General features: G+C 59.7%; 1 protein-coding gene across 9 annotated transcripts in view; it reads right to left on the bottom strand.

Annotated features, from left to right (window-relative positions):
- Positions 1-15,055, bottom strand: part of PAK6 (p21 (RAC1) activated kinase 6) — a 32,992-nt gene that overhangs the window by 17,303 nt on the left and 634 nt on the right. For 2 of the 9 annotated variants that reach the window (XM_070053987.1, XM_051822548.2), the window contains exons 2-4: positions 14,248-14,331; positions 12,463-12,657; positions 3,503-3,590 (exon numbers count right to left, since the gene is read on the bottom strand). The gene's annotated coding sequence lies outside the window, so the exon portion shown is untranslated. Of the gene's footprint in view, positions 1-3,502; positions 3,591-3,929; positions 3,987-4,036; positions 4,094-12,462; positions 12,658-14,247; positions 14,332-14,787; positions 14,939-15,055 lie in introns of those variants that run through there. The other 7 variants (XM_070053984.1, XM_051822544.2, XM_051822546.2 and 4 more) reach the window with 6 other exon arrangements.

Raw genomic sequence — 15,055 nt, 5'->3', positions numbered from 1 at the left:
CTTGCCATCTGCTCCTCTGCACGTGACACGTGGCTGGAGCAACAGTACCGCAGCACCCTCTCCCGGTTCCCCAGATACAGGGGAGGAAAGCCTCACCTGCTTCTCTGCCCACCTGCCCCGCGGGGTCCTTCTTCCCACTGTCCACAGGCTTTGTAGAAGCCAGGGGAGTCCCCGAGAGGCTGAGGTTCCACTGTGCCTCTCAAGTGAGCTAGGGAAATGTGGCATCTGCCAGGGCCAAAGGCACTGCACACATGCCACAATGTCTGGGCTCCCTGTCCTTGTCACCATTCCCACAGGACAGGGCCCCAGTCAATCCCCAAGGGAGAGATAATGGGCTGTTGTTGGAAAGAATACTCTAATAAAGCTCATTCTGTTGCTTGTGTCAACACTTGAGAGGCACAAGAGCCAGACTGGCCAGGAGGAAGGTCAATATTGACTCGGGCTGTCTCTGGGCCCAGCTCTAGGCTGCACAGACAGTGGCTCAGACCACAGCAGCACCTGACCTCTGACCTCTGCGCGCTATACCTAGAATTCCAACCTTCATCCATTCCCCTTCTGGTGCAGGGCACTGGGACTTCCTGTTGGGCTCCCAGCTTCTCAGTAGCCTCACCTTGCAAAGGCCCGAGTCCCCAATGTCCGCCCAGAAAGATCCTCTGGCCCCACATCCCGAGATCGCCCGTTTCCACAGCCTTTTACTGCTGGGTCTTTGTTAATCTCCCCACGTTCTGCTCACAAAACCACAGTACGATAGGTTGGCCACGCTTCAGTGGGTCCATTGTCAAAGAAGGCAGGTGACCAGGGAGAGGAGGGAGATGAGAAAGAAAACAGGCACACACCCAGTGCCCACCACATGTCAGGTACTGTGCCAGGCGCTTTTATCAGTGTCTCCGACAGTTAGTGGTGGGTATTATGAGCTGCTTTTCACAGATGAGGACACTGAGTAGTGGAGTGCATGAGTTCAAGTCCTGGCTCCTCCCTCCATTCCAGCTTCCTGCTGAGGTACATACTGGGAAAACACAGGTGATGGCTCAAGGACCCATCTGGGAGATCTGGATTGAACTCCAGGTTCCTGGCTTTGGCCTGGCCCAGCATCAGCTGTTCTTGGTATTTGCATTGTTCTAGGTCTCATGCATTCAATGCACCTGACCTTGGTATTTGTTCTTGGTTCTTTGGGATTGAACCCATGAATGGGAAATCTCTTTGCCTCTATGTCTTTCAAATAAACAAATTTTTTTAAAAATAAAAATCCAAGGCTCAGGGAGAAACTATCATCCAAGGTGGTAAACGTGGAACTGGAATTCAAAACCAGATCCCTTTGACTTCAAGCTCCTCCACCCAGCCCAGTGCCCAGAGAAATCAAGTGCACTCCCCAGATCACACAGCCACTTAGAGCCAAGATGGATCTGGAAGTCTCAGGCCACAGGTGCCCTCTGCCCAGGCAGTGCCTGCAGTAACGGTGCATCCACTGACCTGCCTTCACTCTGTTACCAAAGCTTTGCTCTAACTCCCTCCAGCAGCATCTTGCCAAAAAGCCAGAACATCCTCAAAGTCTTCCCGAAAAGGAGTCCTAGCAACTGGAGGCTGGAAAGGCAGTTCCTGCCAGGGCTGCGTGACATTCACTACTGCAGTTAGGCCTCACAAGTGTCCCATGAGGAAGGCATTATCATCCCCACTTTACAGACGAGGACGCTAAACAGTGTGCAGAGGGGACTGGCATCGTGGCCTCCCTTCCAATGCAGACCTCCTGTACTGCAGTGCCAGCTGGAGTCCTGGCTGCTCCAACTCTGATCTCACTTCCTGCTAATGCACTGGGAAGACAGTGGATGATGGCAAAAGGTGCTTGGCCCTGCCACTCATGTGGGAGACCAGCAGGTGTGTAGGCCAGCAAGGCTCTCTGGCTTCAGCCCAGCCCACCCTAGCTATTACAGTCATTTGGGGAGTGAACCAACAGTTGGAAGATCTTTATCTATTTTGACCACAAGGGCCAGAGCTGCGCCGATCCAAAGCCAGGAGCCAGGAGCTTCTTCCGGATCTCCCACATGGATGCAGGAGCCCAAGGACTTGGGGTATCTTCTACTGCTTTCCCAGGCCATAGCAGAGAGCTGGATCGGAGGTGGAGCAGCCAAGACTCGAACCCATATGGGATGCCGGCACTACAGGCAGCAGTTTTACCTGCTACACCACAATGCTGGCCCCATCTCTGATGCTCATTCAAATCAATAAATAATAAATAAACCAACTTTAAAAAAAGTTTGGAGGGGGTTGCACCTAAGTGGGAGAACTGGAAGAAGTCCCTGGCTCCTGGCTTCAGATCCACCCAGTTCTAGCCTTTGCAGCCATTTGGGGAATGAACCAGCGGATGGAAGACCTCTCTCTCTCTGCCTCTCCCTCTCACTGTAAAGGGCAAGATATAGAAAATGCAGCCTTGGCTGGTTCATGTCCTGGCTGTTCCACTTCTGATCCAGCTCCCTGCTAACACGCCTGGGAAAAGCAGCAGAGGATGCCCCAAATGTTTGGGCCCCTGCACCCATGCAGGAGACCTGGAAGAAGCTCCTGACTCCTGCCTTCAGTTTGGCTCAGCCCTGGCTGTTGTGGTTACCTGGAGGAGTGAACCAGCAGATGGAAGATGTCTCTCTCTCTCTCTCTGTAACTCTGACTTTGAAATAAGTAAATGAAAAAGAAGAACAGCAACAACAACAAGAAAAAGACGAATGCAGCCTCTGCCCTGGGAATTCTCCGCATCTTACCCTTGGTGTTCATAGCAGCATCTACACCCCAGATCGAATGCCACTCATTGTGGGAGACCTCGGGGGTGAGCTGGCAGGCTGCGGCGTGCAGAGCAGGTACCTCTGCGGCCGCCTCCAGCCCTGTTCAGCTCAGGCTGAGCTTGCTACCACCGTCCTGCTGGGGAGGCCTCTTCCCCAAGCATGCATCTAGTGCACCTGGCCTTGGTGACACTGCCTCGTCCCAGACAGGTGTCAGACCTGATGACAACCACAGGTCACAGGTGGGCACCTGGTGCAGCAGGTGCGATGCTGCATGGGATACCCACATTCCATCCTGGAGTGCCTGGGGCTCCAATTCTGGGTCGAGCTGCATCTGGGAGGCAGCAGATGATGGCTCAAAGTTCTTGGGCCCCTGATACCCACGTGGGAGACCTAGATGGGGTTCTGGGCTCTTGACTTTGGCCTGGCCCAGACATTTGGGAAGTAAACCAGTGGGCAGGTGGGAGATTCTCTCTCTCTCTCTCTCTCTCTCTCTCTCTCTGCCTTTCTAAGCAATAAAAGTAAAAATTCACAAAAATATTAGCATCTGTTTGAAGCCATGCAGATCTACCCACCCACCATGGGCTGAGATGCAAGTGACTTACCCTGCACCCCTAAGGACTGGGAAATAGGACCCCTGCCGCTGCCAAGTGTGGCAGAGAGGCCCCAGCCCCGGGGGCCACCTGCCTGCCCACAGTCTGTCAAGCAGGTCTGGAGAAGGCAGACCCCTCACTCACCCACTCACTGCTCTCCGAGGCTCCTCAGGCTCCTGCAGTGGGCAGCTCTCTTGGGCAGTCAGCGGCGCGGGGCCAGTCCTCCGCAAGCCTGCGCGGAAACACACACAGGCACACTGGGGCAGATGCAGTGAGTGTCCCAGCGGGCTTTGGCGGCTGGCTGGAGTCCAGCGCAGTGGGCACCACCCCTCGCCCCCGCCTCCCGACCGACCGGGCGACAGTCCCAGGTGCCTGAGACGAGCCGAGCCCAGCCGGAGGCGGGAACGGGGTGGGGGTGGGGGCGCAGCGCCGCTGCCCGGCCGGCCGCAAGCCCTGAACTTCAGGAGTGCAAACCGGGTCCGGGGGCGGCGCGCAAGGCGAGGCCTGTCCCCTTGTCGCGGCCCCCGCCCGGAGATGGCTCCCAGCCTGGCAGGGCGGCGGCGACACTCACTTGCCAAGCGGGAAGCGCAGGGGCGCTCGCAGAGGACGCGGGAGCCGGGCCCGCCCAAGGCGGGAGGGAGCTCGGGGCCGGGAAAGAAGAGGAGGTGCCCTGCTTACCTGTTTGGGCCGCGCCGGCCGCACCTGGCCGCCAGTTGGATTTTAGGGCGTGGCCTCAGGTAGATTCAGCGAGCTCAGGGCCCAGGAAGAGTCGCCGGGGCCGGGGCCCCACTCCTTCCTGCATTCGCTCGGCTCCAGCTCCCGCCCGCCCGCCCTTCGCCTCCGGGTACTGACCCCGCCGCGCCCGGATGAGCTGCGCGGACACAGACCTGCAGGATCTGTGGAGCGCGGGTGGTGTGTAATTAACTCATTGCTTTGCATTGCAGATGCACGCTTGGAAGCCGCGGGCCGACTCTTCCCGACCTCGGAGAGGCTGCGTTTCCACCCACACATCCTGGAGAGCCCGGCTTCAGTCCTAAAACCTGCAGTGTGACCTGTCTGCCCCCGCCGGGCAAGGCCCCTGGCTGTCCTGGGACTGCCCTCCTCTGCAGGCAGGAAATCAGGATTTCAGGGATTCCAATTCCCTTGCCACACTTTGCTGAGTCCTCTAGCCTCAGGTTTTGAGGATAGTGGTCCTCAGGGAGGCAGCTTACAAGGCATCGGTGCCCCAAACTGACAATGGGGCAAGTTGGAGCCCCCACGGTCCCCGCCCCCACCTGTATTTTTGTTCCAGAACTGGCATCTCCGAGCTGGGCCCTAGCATGGCCATTCTGAGGGGCAGGGGCAGGGGCCTCTTGTCTGTCTCTTCCCCTAACAAGGAAGTGAGAAGACCCTTGCTGACTTTGAGGGCTCTGTGCTGGCTTGGAAATTCAGGACGTTTTGGGGTCCCCGCGGCTGCCCTCGAGTGGCAACAGCCAGAGTCACAGTCCAGTGCCTATTACTATTGGGGACCACAAACTTCAGTTATTAATTGAGGCCACCATTGCCACATGGCCACATTGGTCACTTCTTTAGACACATCAGGGCTACTGAAGGTGACGTCACTCGCCTCCTGGACTCCACGGCGCCTGCGCAGTCTACACCAGGGCTCCCACGACACAGCTAAGGTGACACGAGGGAACTCCCCAGCCCCGTCAGGACTGCACCCTGCCTGGCTGCACCATAAGCCGGATGCCCTCATCTTCCCTGGGGAAGGCACGGTGCCAAGTGGTGACACTGGCCCTGTGTGCCGTGGGAGGGTGGCTAGAAGCCGGGGAACACAGGGTCCTCTTGCCATCCCTGCAGCCCATACACTTGCTGTCTCTGTTCTCTACCTCCTCTGCCCCTCCCTCCTCCTCTGTGTGTCTTTGCCAAACCATCCTTTCACTTTCCTGCTGACCTAACACCACCGTAGGCTTGACCCTATCCCCAAACCCTGACCTCCTGTGGCTACAAGAAGTGGACGGGCACAGGTCATACAGTGTGGCTTTCCTCTTGGATTAATTACTCAGGGACACAGGTGCACGGATGAAGGCTATGGGAAGCAGGTTGTGCTGTGGGGTGAGGGAGACCAAGGGGGAAATGAGCAAGGAACCAAGCTAGAATGAAATGTGTTATGTCATTGAACCTAGAATCAACACCCTGAATTGTTTTTTTTTGCTGATTCACAAATGTGCATGTGAATTATCTCCATTAAATACACATGACTTCAATAATAAAACCACAGGTCCAAGCAGCCCTTTTGAACCGTTGAACTATGATGAAGTGTGGATATCAGAATACTGTGAGACGTGATGCGAATCCAGGCTTGGGTATTCCATGATGGCTTGGCCAAGTCCCATCCTCAACCTATAGGGAGTAAATACAGGAAGCCAGGCCTCCTCTCACCCTGGCAGCTGCAATGGGGTTTGGCGTGAGACAGGAAGAGGCTTCTAAGCGAGACTGACCAAGGAGTTAATGAATTCCCCAACGCTGATATTCGAGAATATCCACTGGGGGCAGCCTTTTAGCCTAGTGGTTAACACAGCAGTCAAGATGCCTGGGTTCAACGCCTGATTCTCTGGCTCTGAACTTCCTGCTAATTCAGACTCTGGGAGGCAGAGTATGGCTCAGAGGATTGGGTTCTTGCCGCTGTGTGGGAGGGCGGAATAGAGCTCCCAGCTCTAGGCTTCAGCTCAGCCCAATCCTGGCTACTGCAGGCATTTGGGGAATGAACCAACAGATAAGAGCTATGTGTATGTCTGTTTCTCTCTGCCTCCCAAATAAATAAATTAAAAAAACTATTAGATATGCCAGAGAAAAAGTTCCCATCAGATAGAAGATGAGACGAGGTGACCTCTCGGGTCCATCACAAAGCTGTTTCTGCACCTCCAGTCTAGTCTGCACAGGGTTCAGTTGCATGGGGGCTGGATGACCCCTGCCAGTGGGATGGCTGGGACACACAGAATAGCTCCCAAGTGATTAACTTTGGGGTGTGACCCCTCGCCTTCTCTAGTCTCGGACCCATGTCCAGCTCAGCCCTACCCAGGAGAGGGCACAGCGACAGTGCAGGAAGTGCCAGGAGGCCAGCACAATGGCAGCACCCCTGCGCCTCCCTCTGGCGCTGAGCCCAGGACGAGCACCAGGCACGCCCTCCTTTGAAGAGCCGTGGCCACTGGCAGAGGCCTGCTGGTTGAGGGAGCGGTCCAGGCACTGCCCCTCTACCAGCTGGGCAGGAGGTGTGGACAAGGCACTGAGAACAGACATTTCATCACAGGAAAGAACTCTGGGTTCCTGCCAGGCCTGGGCATTGGCCACCCAGGATGGTCTGGGAGGGCGTTAGGGCGGGCACTTCCTGGTTGTCTCTCAGCCAGTCCTGTTGCAACAACAGCCAGCGCTGGGAGCCCAGGTGAGGGCCAAGGAGGAAAGAGAGGATTGCTCCGCAGCTGAGGAATGCAAACACGTTCTCCTATCTCCACACCCTTCTGCGCCGCCGCTGTGACTTGAGACAGGTCCCAGGGATCAGGGAGGCTGCGAGCAAGCTCACCTCCTTCCAGGGCCCTCGCTGGGAGGCCTGCGCCCTCCTCTAATAGCAGTGATAACGAGCTCTCCCAACACCACATGCTTCTAGCGCTGGGCTGTTTGCACATGGTACCTGCACCTTCACAGCGACCCGGGCAGGTGAGCAGCACACTAATATTCTCACTTTACAAACAGGGAGACAGCCTCAGAGTGGTGACTAGCTTAAGGGCCCCCTACCGGATCCGAAGGTTGAAATCTGATCACCAGTGCGAACATGTTGGGCAGTGGGCTTTTGGGGGTGTGTGTGACGGGGTCATGAAGACAGAGCCCCCAGGAGTGGGACTGGTGCCCCCACAAGAGGTCCCAGAGAGATCCCCGACCCCTCTTGCCTTGTGGGGTTACGGAGAAAGGCAGCACCCCAGTGAGCTGGCAAGCCGCCCTCGGCAGACACGAGGTCTGCTGGCACCTTGATCCTGAGCTTCTCTGCTTCTTCAGCCCTGAGAAATGCGTTTCTGTTGTTTCCAAGCTGCCCAGTCTATGGTTCTCGGAACAGAATAAGCCAGGTAGTGAATGCAAGAACCAGCAGTTGAGCCCTAGCCTGTCTGACCCAGCTTAACCGTGCACTCAGAGGTCCCTCATTGTGAGAGCTGTCCGAACGGTGGGTGGGAGGGGTCAGCTCAGACCACTGCCCAGCTAGGTGGGTCACGTGAGGTATGGAGAGGCAGGGGAGGATGCCCCCCGCCCACTGCTGACTGGCACGAGGCCCGCCACATGGCACTGGGAGGGAAGGAGAGAGAGGTCCCTTCCTCACTGTCTCTCTCACTTAGTCCCCTGCTAGGAAGCAGGTGCAGGCCTGATGTTCCTGCCTCAGGCCACCGATGGTTCCCAAAGACACCAGGCCCACGTGCAGGGACCCATGCACCTGCTCCCCACTCAGCAGGAGCAGCCCATGGGGCTGGGATCCCAGAGGGCTTGCTGCCCACTCACGTTGGAGCCCCCAGCCCCAGGAGCAAAGAACTCTGCGGAAAAGGCCCCTTCCGTCCCCCTCTCCTAGGCTGCCAAACACTGTCCTCTCCTGCTCCTGGGCTGGCCTGGGCCATGCCCCTCACTTTGCTGGGACCACCCATCTCTGCTGATGGGGCCCAGGAGCAGGGCAAACCTCCGGGCTGAGGGAGTCCTCAGCCAGGAGGGAGACAGGTGGGGCCAGCTGCAGAGGCCCCCGCCTGGCTCCTGAACAGACAGATCGTGGACCTCAGCAGAGGGAAACCAGCACTCCCAGCACCGCCAGCCTTTCTCCCAGGTCTGCCTCTGCCTCTGTCTCTGCTTCCTAGCCCGATGGGAATACACGGGACTGGCCTCCCTGGACACCAACTGACAGCGGCCCGATGGGACTGGGCTGCAGGGAGTGTGGCGGGCTGCGGGCTGCGGGCTGCGACTGCAGCACCCTTCCCAGGCACCTGGGGGTCTGTGCCAAGCTCCTGTGGGCCCAGCGAGTGCCACCTCGGCGCTGGGGACACTCGCTCTAGAGACATGACAGATTCGTTCAGTATCTCCCGCTACCACTGCTCTTGCAGCTCCTGCTCTTAATGGCCCCCGCATTCCATCAGAGTTCTCTGCAGTGCAGCTCCGGAGCTGGCAGAACCAACAGCTGCAATTCCCCTTGAATGGAAGCTTTTCCTAGCCTTTCTTCTCTCTTCTGGGCCTCCGAGAGTTGGCTGGGGCAGGGCTGCGACTGTGGCACCCCTGCCGTGGAATCTAGGGCCAGGCGAGCAGAAGGCCTGTGCGTGGCCAGGCAAGGGCCCAGGCCCAAGCCCCAGGGAAGTGAAACTGAGCCCCTGTGTTGGGACTTTGATGCAGAAGGAGCTGCTATCAGGCCTGAATCTCTCAAGGTCTCCTCTCCCTCAAGGGAAGGAGTATTAAGGGAGGGAAGTTAAAGTTTGCACATCAACCTCTTAGTAAAATCCCCTCACTGACCAGAGGGGGGCGCTGCAGTCCGCCCCACAGGGTCCTCGATCAGACTCAGGAGGTCATTTATCTAGAACATCTTGATGTTCAGTCTCAACGGTTTTTCCAGGAACCCAAGCCTGGGACAGTCACTGCCAGCTGACTGACGGCAGCCCACGGGGCCATCACTAAAACTCCCCAAAGAACACTCTCCCAGGAGGGCCACGAGCCTGCACGGGAGCTGAGCACACACCTCTCAGCCCCAGGATCAGTGTATAAGGACTTCACTCCTGGCTGTGCGGGGGGGCCGGGAGGTAAGCGACAGCCTCCAGCACCCTGGGGTCAGTGACTGGCTCTCCGTCCGTGGACAGGTGGACCGGGTTTGGGGATTTACCAAAAGAAAGCAGGTGGGAGGAGGTGCCATGTTGGCTGCCCAAGCCCTTCCCTCAGCCCTCAACGCACGAAGGACACAGGCTATGGGCAGTGTGGCCTCCTGGGAAGCCTGAGCACTCTGGGACTGCCCTGGGTGGGCCGACCTGGCTCACTGCACACAGCTGCCCCTTGCTGTGCGGCCATCTCTCCTCCTGCTCTTTCCTTCCCCGTGGCACACACTGACAGAACTTCTGAGCACCGCCAGCCTGCTGGACGTTCATGTGGGGCCTGGTCACACAAGGTGATGGATGCCCCAGAGCCAGCACCTCCTCCTGTCCTGGCCTTGCATCCTTGCCCCCAAGGGCTGAAGCCTCCACCTCGTCACACCTCTCTGCACCTGCACCCCAGACACACGGCTGTCCAGCAAGGTACACTTGAGTGCAATGGGAGCGTCTTCTGGCCCAGGCCAGGCTGGGTGGCAGGTGACAGGCCTCTCGCTCCTGGTGGTGGCCCGGGGTCAGGAGAGCACCCCGCTCCCCTCGGCCCAGCATCTTGCATCTCCAGGCCCGCTCCTCATGGCTTCCTTCTTAGGCTCAAGACATTAAGGTGCTTCTGGTCAAAATGGAAGATGCTCCCTGGGCCAGACGAAACCAGAGTCAATTCCTTTACGAACGAGTGTGCTCTATTTGTGTGACAGTGGCCCGGGTCTTCCCTGGGGGACCAGCCGGGGGCTGAGCAGGAGGCAGGGCGGATGGCTGGGCCCACCTCCAGGAGGCACAGAGGACGACGACCAACTGTCCAGCGTCCCAGTGTGTCAGGTCAGGCTGCCTCTAGGCAGCCATCAAGCTGGCCCTTCGCTGGCTCTGGCCTCTGATGCAGCTGTTGGGCAGCAAGAGAGCACTGGACAGGGAGTCGGGGACCCCAGGCCTGACACTGCGTCTACTACTGCTGCCAGGTAGCTGGGTCATCTTGGGACCCGTTTTCCTCCTCTGGCCGTTGGTTTCCCTCTAGACCACCGTGGGGGTTGGGTTCTACCTTCAGAGGGGCGTCCTCTGGCTCCTGTGCAGAGCGATCCGAGGGGGCCAGCTCCTTCCTGGACCAGCCCTGCACTCCCTGGGGCTCCTACCGCTGACCTCCAATGCCGCAGGGAGGTGCTGGGGTAAGTGGTCTCCGGGCTCCCTCCCCTGCTCCCTGTGGAGCCTCACAGGAGCTGAGATGCAGAAAATGGAGGCTGGAGGTGCCCTGGCGGGGAAGCTGAAGCACAGAACCAGTCTTCCCGGTTTGCACCCTCAGAGCCCGGAAAGCAGGGGAGACGGGTTCGCAGCTGTTTGCCCTGGGGTCAGAGACCAGGGCAGTGCAGCACAGCCTCAGCCTTCTCACCTGCTTCTTTGAGCATCCAGAACCCCTCTCCTGGTCCTGGACGAAGGACCCGGCCCGCCTCCCACCCCGTTTAAGCCAGAGGCCCAGGGCAGCTGTCGCCGGGCAGGCGGATGCCAGGGTCTGCTGACAGAGGCAGTGCCTCAGGGGGACAGGATGCCCCGGAGAGCCCACGGTGTACAAAGAAAGGACACCATTGTCCCTCTCTACCTCCTGGGTCCCTTCTCGGCCTGAGGGGTCATGGTGAGGCTTTCGGAGAACGCTGGCCAGCACGGGGTCCCCTTGCTGGGGCCGAGGCCGATGTGGCCTCTCCTGTGGCCGTGGGAAGCCGTGTGCCACACGCTCGTTCCCCCAGCGTGTGGAAGCCCCTCACGCTCTGGGCTTGTCTTGCTTCTTTAGGGGACTAGAAACTTGGGATTTTCTTTTCTAAATTCGTAAGACAGCTAAGCCTTTGATAGGAAAAGCAAAAGTTCTCTGTGAGCAGGCATTTCCAAGCCACCCACGGGGGTCTCCAGCCGGCCCCCTGCGCACAGTACCTCCAAGCTTTGCGCTTTCCTGGGGTTTATTTGTTTGCAGTTCCTTAAGGAGCTGGGGCCACCATGTGGCAAGAGGTTCCAGGCCCAAAGAGGAGGGGACAGGGCCTGCTAGGTGCAGCTCCCTTGGGTCCTCAAGACCTCAAACTCTAGCTCTGGGAAGGAGAGAGAACTTGCAAACAGCCCCAAGGAATTCCTTAGTGGACCTCCGGGAGACTCGATTGGATTCGTGTCACCTTTCCCCCAGCTTTATTGGGTACAGGTGGATTGGCCATAGGAGCCTTGGCTCTCTTGGTGTGTGTGTGTGTTTGTATGTGGGCAAGGCTCTTTCAAAGCCACTTCCTCCACGAAGCCTTCCCTGATTCCCCTAAACAAGCGGTGGCCATTATCGCTCCTGGCACTCTGCTCTCGCAGTGATCCTAGCAGCACTGCCATATGGTTTCATTCGGCCCTCTCCACAACCCTCTCCCAGGGGTACTGTAACAGCCTCCGTGGACAGGAACGGACGTGACGGAACTTGTGTGAGGCTGGGCCCGAGGCTCACCCTGCTGACTGTGCTGTGCCCCCATCCGCGCTGTCCTGTCCCCCTGAGCGTTCATCTCCTGCCTCGAACGGAAGCGAGAAGCTGCTGCTGCCTTCATTTTTCATTCTCCACCCGTCTCTTTGTGCCCATCTTTAGACAGTTCAGCCCCGTTTCCTGGTATCGGTCTGGATCTATAAATCATCTGGACTGGACGGGTCACCGGGGGCCCGGTGTGGGCAAGAGGATGAGGTCACCAGGTTGCTGGCCACGTCTCTGCGGCTGGGCCCACGCTCAGTGTCCCATCCCAGGCCTCCGTGGGCCGCAGGCTTCCCCCGGCAGGAGCTACGTCCTGCTTATTTGTCGGCGCCTTCCCCCACCCCCGCCTCCACTGCTGTGTGCTCAGCAGTCAGGCAGTCACGGCTCCTGCCTGCAAGCCAACGGGCCAGAACCACACAGTGCCTGGACCCCCGCCTTGCCGGGTGCTAGGGTTTACCTGTGTGGAGGGCAGGGTTTGGGTCACCAGGGCAGAGTCCTCACCATCACAGGGGTTGGCCCTCCGGCTCTCTGGCTCTCTGGCTCTCTCCAGCCCTTCTGCCTCCTGCCACGGGATGTGCCACGCAGAGGCCCACAGAGCAGCCCCCCACCCCCCCAGCCCGCACTGCCCGGCCTCTAGAACCATGACTACTAGTTGCTAGAGCTAGTGACTACCGTCTACTAGCAATTGCCGGGTCTCAGGGATTCGTGTATGTCAGCAGGAAGGGGATGAAGCCACCAGGGAAAGACAAGACACCCTGTCTCGCATGCCTCGCGCCGCTCACCTCGGCCTGCAGGCTCTGCAGAAAGGGGCAGCTTCCCTGGACCCGTCAGACTGCTGGCCCTGGGCTTCGAGGCCTGGGGAGGGCTTCTCTCGCTGCCTCAGGGGTTTCCAGTTTTGAACGGTGCAGGCTGCTCCCTACTTGCTCTCAGCAGGCTCGCAGACATGAGCTCCGTTCTCCAAGCCCCCTAGGGGCAGGCTGCAAGAAGCCCATTTCTGAGATCCGATGACCTCCTTCCTATGCCCCAAGCCTTAGGAATGGCTCCTGACTCCAGGGCCCCCCAACCGCTGGCGATGGTGTGGAGGGCATCCTCCTGGAAGGGCATGCTGGGGAGAGCCCTCGGCCTCGGGCCACAGCCAGCCTCCCATGCCCTCTGCACCGGGACTCAGTGCACTGGTGGAGTCTCTGGGCCGCCCGGGTGAGTGGCGCTGCTTCAGCTAGCCAGCCCCTTCCCCGCCTGCCAGGGCCCAGTCCCCTGTGCAGAGCAGTTCCCAGAGGCAGCACCTGTCCCAAGCCCTTCCTCCAGAGTCCTCTAGAAACCCCAAGGCGGCCTTTTCCTCTCCTGCCCCTAGGCCCTGCCCCCTGCCCTCTGCCCCCGCCCCCTGCAGGCCCAGGCAGCGGCCACCTACAGCCTCCGTCACTCGGCCTAGCAGCTGGGCGGTGGACGCTTCTCTGCTCTGCACACCGAGAACTCCCAGGCCTTCGCCAAGGAGGCAGGCAGCACCCACAGCTGGAGCCAGGTGTGGGAATTCACTGATTCGCCTGGGGAGACTCGGACCCTGGTCCCATGTACTCTGCCAGGACACTCTTGGTCATTCAGAGCTGTGCAGACTGGATTTTGCCTTGGCTGGGGACCCCACCACCTGCACCTTTCCTGTGCCTCGTATGTCCCAGACAACTCACAAAGACTCAGTCTGGCCCCCAGGGGACCAGACGGGACCTGCAGTCCCCAGGCTCCCTCCCAATGGCCCCTCCCCAGTGCACAGAGCTTCCATCCACATCCACGGTTCCCAGTGCCACCCACCCCCTGCGCTGGCGCCCTTGTCATCCAAGGCTCTAGTTTGCCACCTCTGAGCCGGGCACCAGGGCTACTGCCCCCTAACGGGAGGAGGCCCCCCAAAGGCCTCAATGGCCACTAGATGAGCTTCTACAGGGCCAAGTGCTGGGTCTAACAGGCTCCGAGGGCCAGGCAGCCCCCACTGTCCAATACTCCCAGAGCCCAGTTTCCACAGAACAAAGCCTCAGGTGAGACCCCAAGCAGACATGCACACACCTCTGGTGCTGGTGGTCGACGCCAGGGCACTGCATTGGCCCAGAGTCCCCACAGCTGCCCAGGTCAGGAACCCTGCAGCAGATCAGGGAGCCCGGGGCCCCTGAGGAACAGTCAGCCAGGTGGCCCCTGACCCTGGCCTGCTGCCAAGTTTCAGAGTCAGCATCTGTGCCAAGTCAAGCTCACCCAAAGGGTGTGACTCAGTGCCTGGAACCCAGCAATGCTGCATGAATATTTGTGGAATGAATCCATGCAGGGAATGGCCCCGAGGGGCTGAGGTGAGAGGGGCCTCCAGGAGGGGAGCCCTGGTGGCCCTGGCTTGACCCAGCAGGCCCCAGAAGCCAATGCAGGAACAGCAGAAGTGAGCATGATCTCCCTCTGACCTGGGGCCCCGGGGCCTGCTGGGATCAGCTGGGGCATGGGGCTTGGTAGCACAGGAACCCCCAGACTCAAGAGGAGCGCAGGGTTGGGCTCTGTGGCCCAGGAGGGGACAGCGGTGGTAGGGGCAGGGACCTTACCTGGGCTGCTCCCCCAGGGCCGCTGCGCCCGGCGCTCTCCCACTGCAGGCTGGTGCTTGTTCCTAGCCCAGGAAGCGCCTCTCCCTTCAGGCAGAAAAGGAAAAGAAAAGAAAAGCTCAGTGCTTTTCTCGCCCAGCCCAGCCGCTTCTCCCCAGGCTCCTGACTGGTGGGTCCTGCCTCTGTGGGCACACAGCCTCCTCCCCTGGCAGCTTACTCACCGGTGTGCCCGCGAGGCTGCCAGCTGTGTGGGGGAGGTGGGGTGGGGGGTGGCTGGCAGGGAGCCCACGCCCCTCTGCCTGCCACACTGGGGCATGCCCTGTGGGGCCAGGCCCTGGGGCAGCCTGGACTGGGCCCCAACTATGCAGAGTGGAGCAGTGACCAGCACCCCAGCACCCTTGTCGCCGAGCGGTGAGCTCATGGGTGCTGCCCGGCCCCGCAGAAGTGATTCTTGGTAGGAAACGGTTTTCAGGAAGAGGGGGCAGCTGATGCCCTTGGCTGGTTGGCTCCCACCTTGGCCAGCCCCTCTAGACCACTCCCTACCTTGGCATCGGGCTGTGTCTCTGTCCAGTGGACCCAGGGAGGATCTGCGCCAGCCCACCCTGGCAGCTGCTGGGCCCAGGGCTCAGGCCATGTGCCGGGTGGTCTCCTCTGTCCCCAGCACCCCTCCCGGACAGCGCCCCAGCACCAGTTAGGAGAACCGCTGTCAAGTGGCCACCCGCAGCCCGGCCACAGGCAGCTGCAGTCCTCAGCAGGGGGCCGGTGCACACACCCTCACACCCGCACACACGTGGGCCCACGCCCGCCCTGC

The sequence above is a fragment of the Oryctolagus cuniculus genome, chromosome 12, assembly GCF_964237555.1.
Source record: "Oryctolagus cuniculus chromosome 12, mOryCun1.1, whole genome shotgun sequence".
Lineage (NCBI taxonomy): Eukaryota > Metazoa > Chordata > Mammalia > Lagomorpha > Leporidae > Oryctolagus > Oryctolagus cuniculus.
The sequence above is the reverse complement of the archived record's forward strand: the minus strand, read 5'-3'. Positions and strand labels throughout refer to the sequence as shown.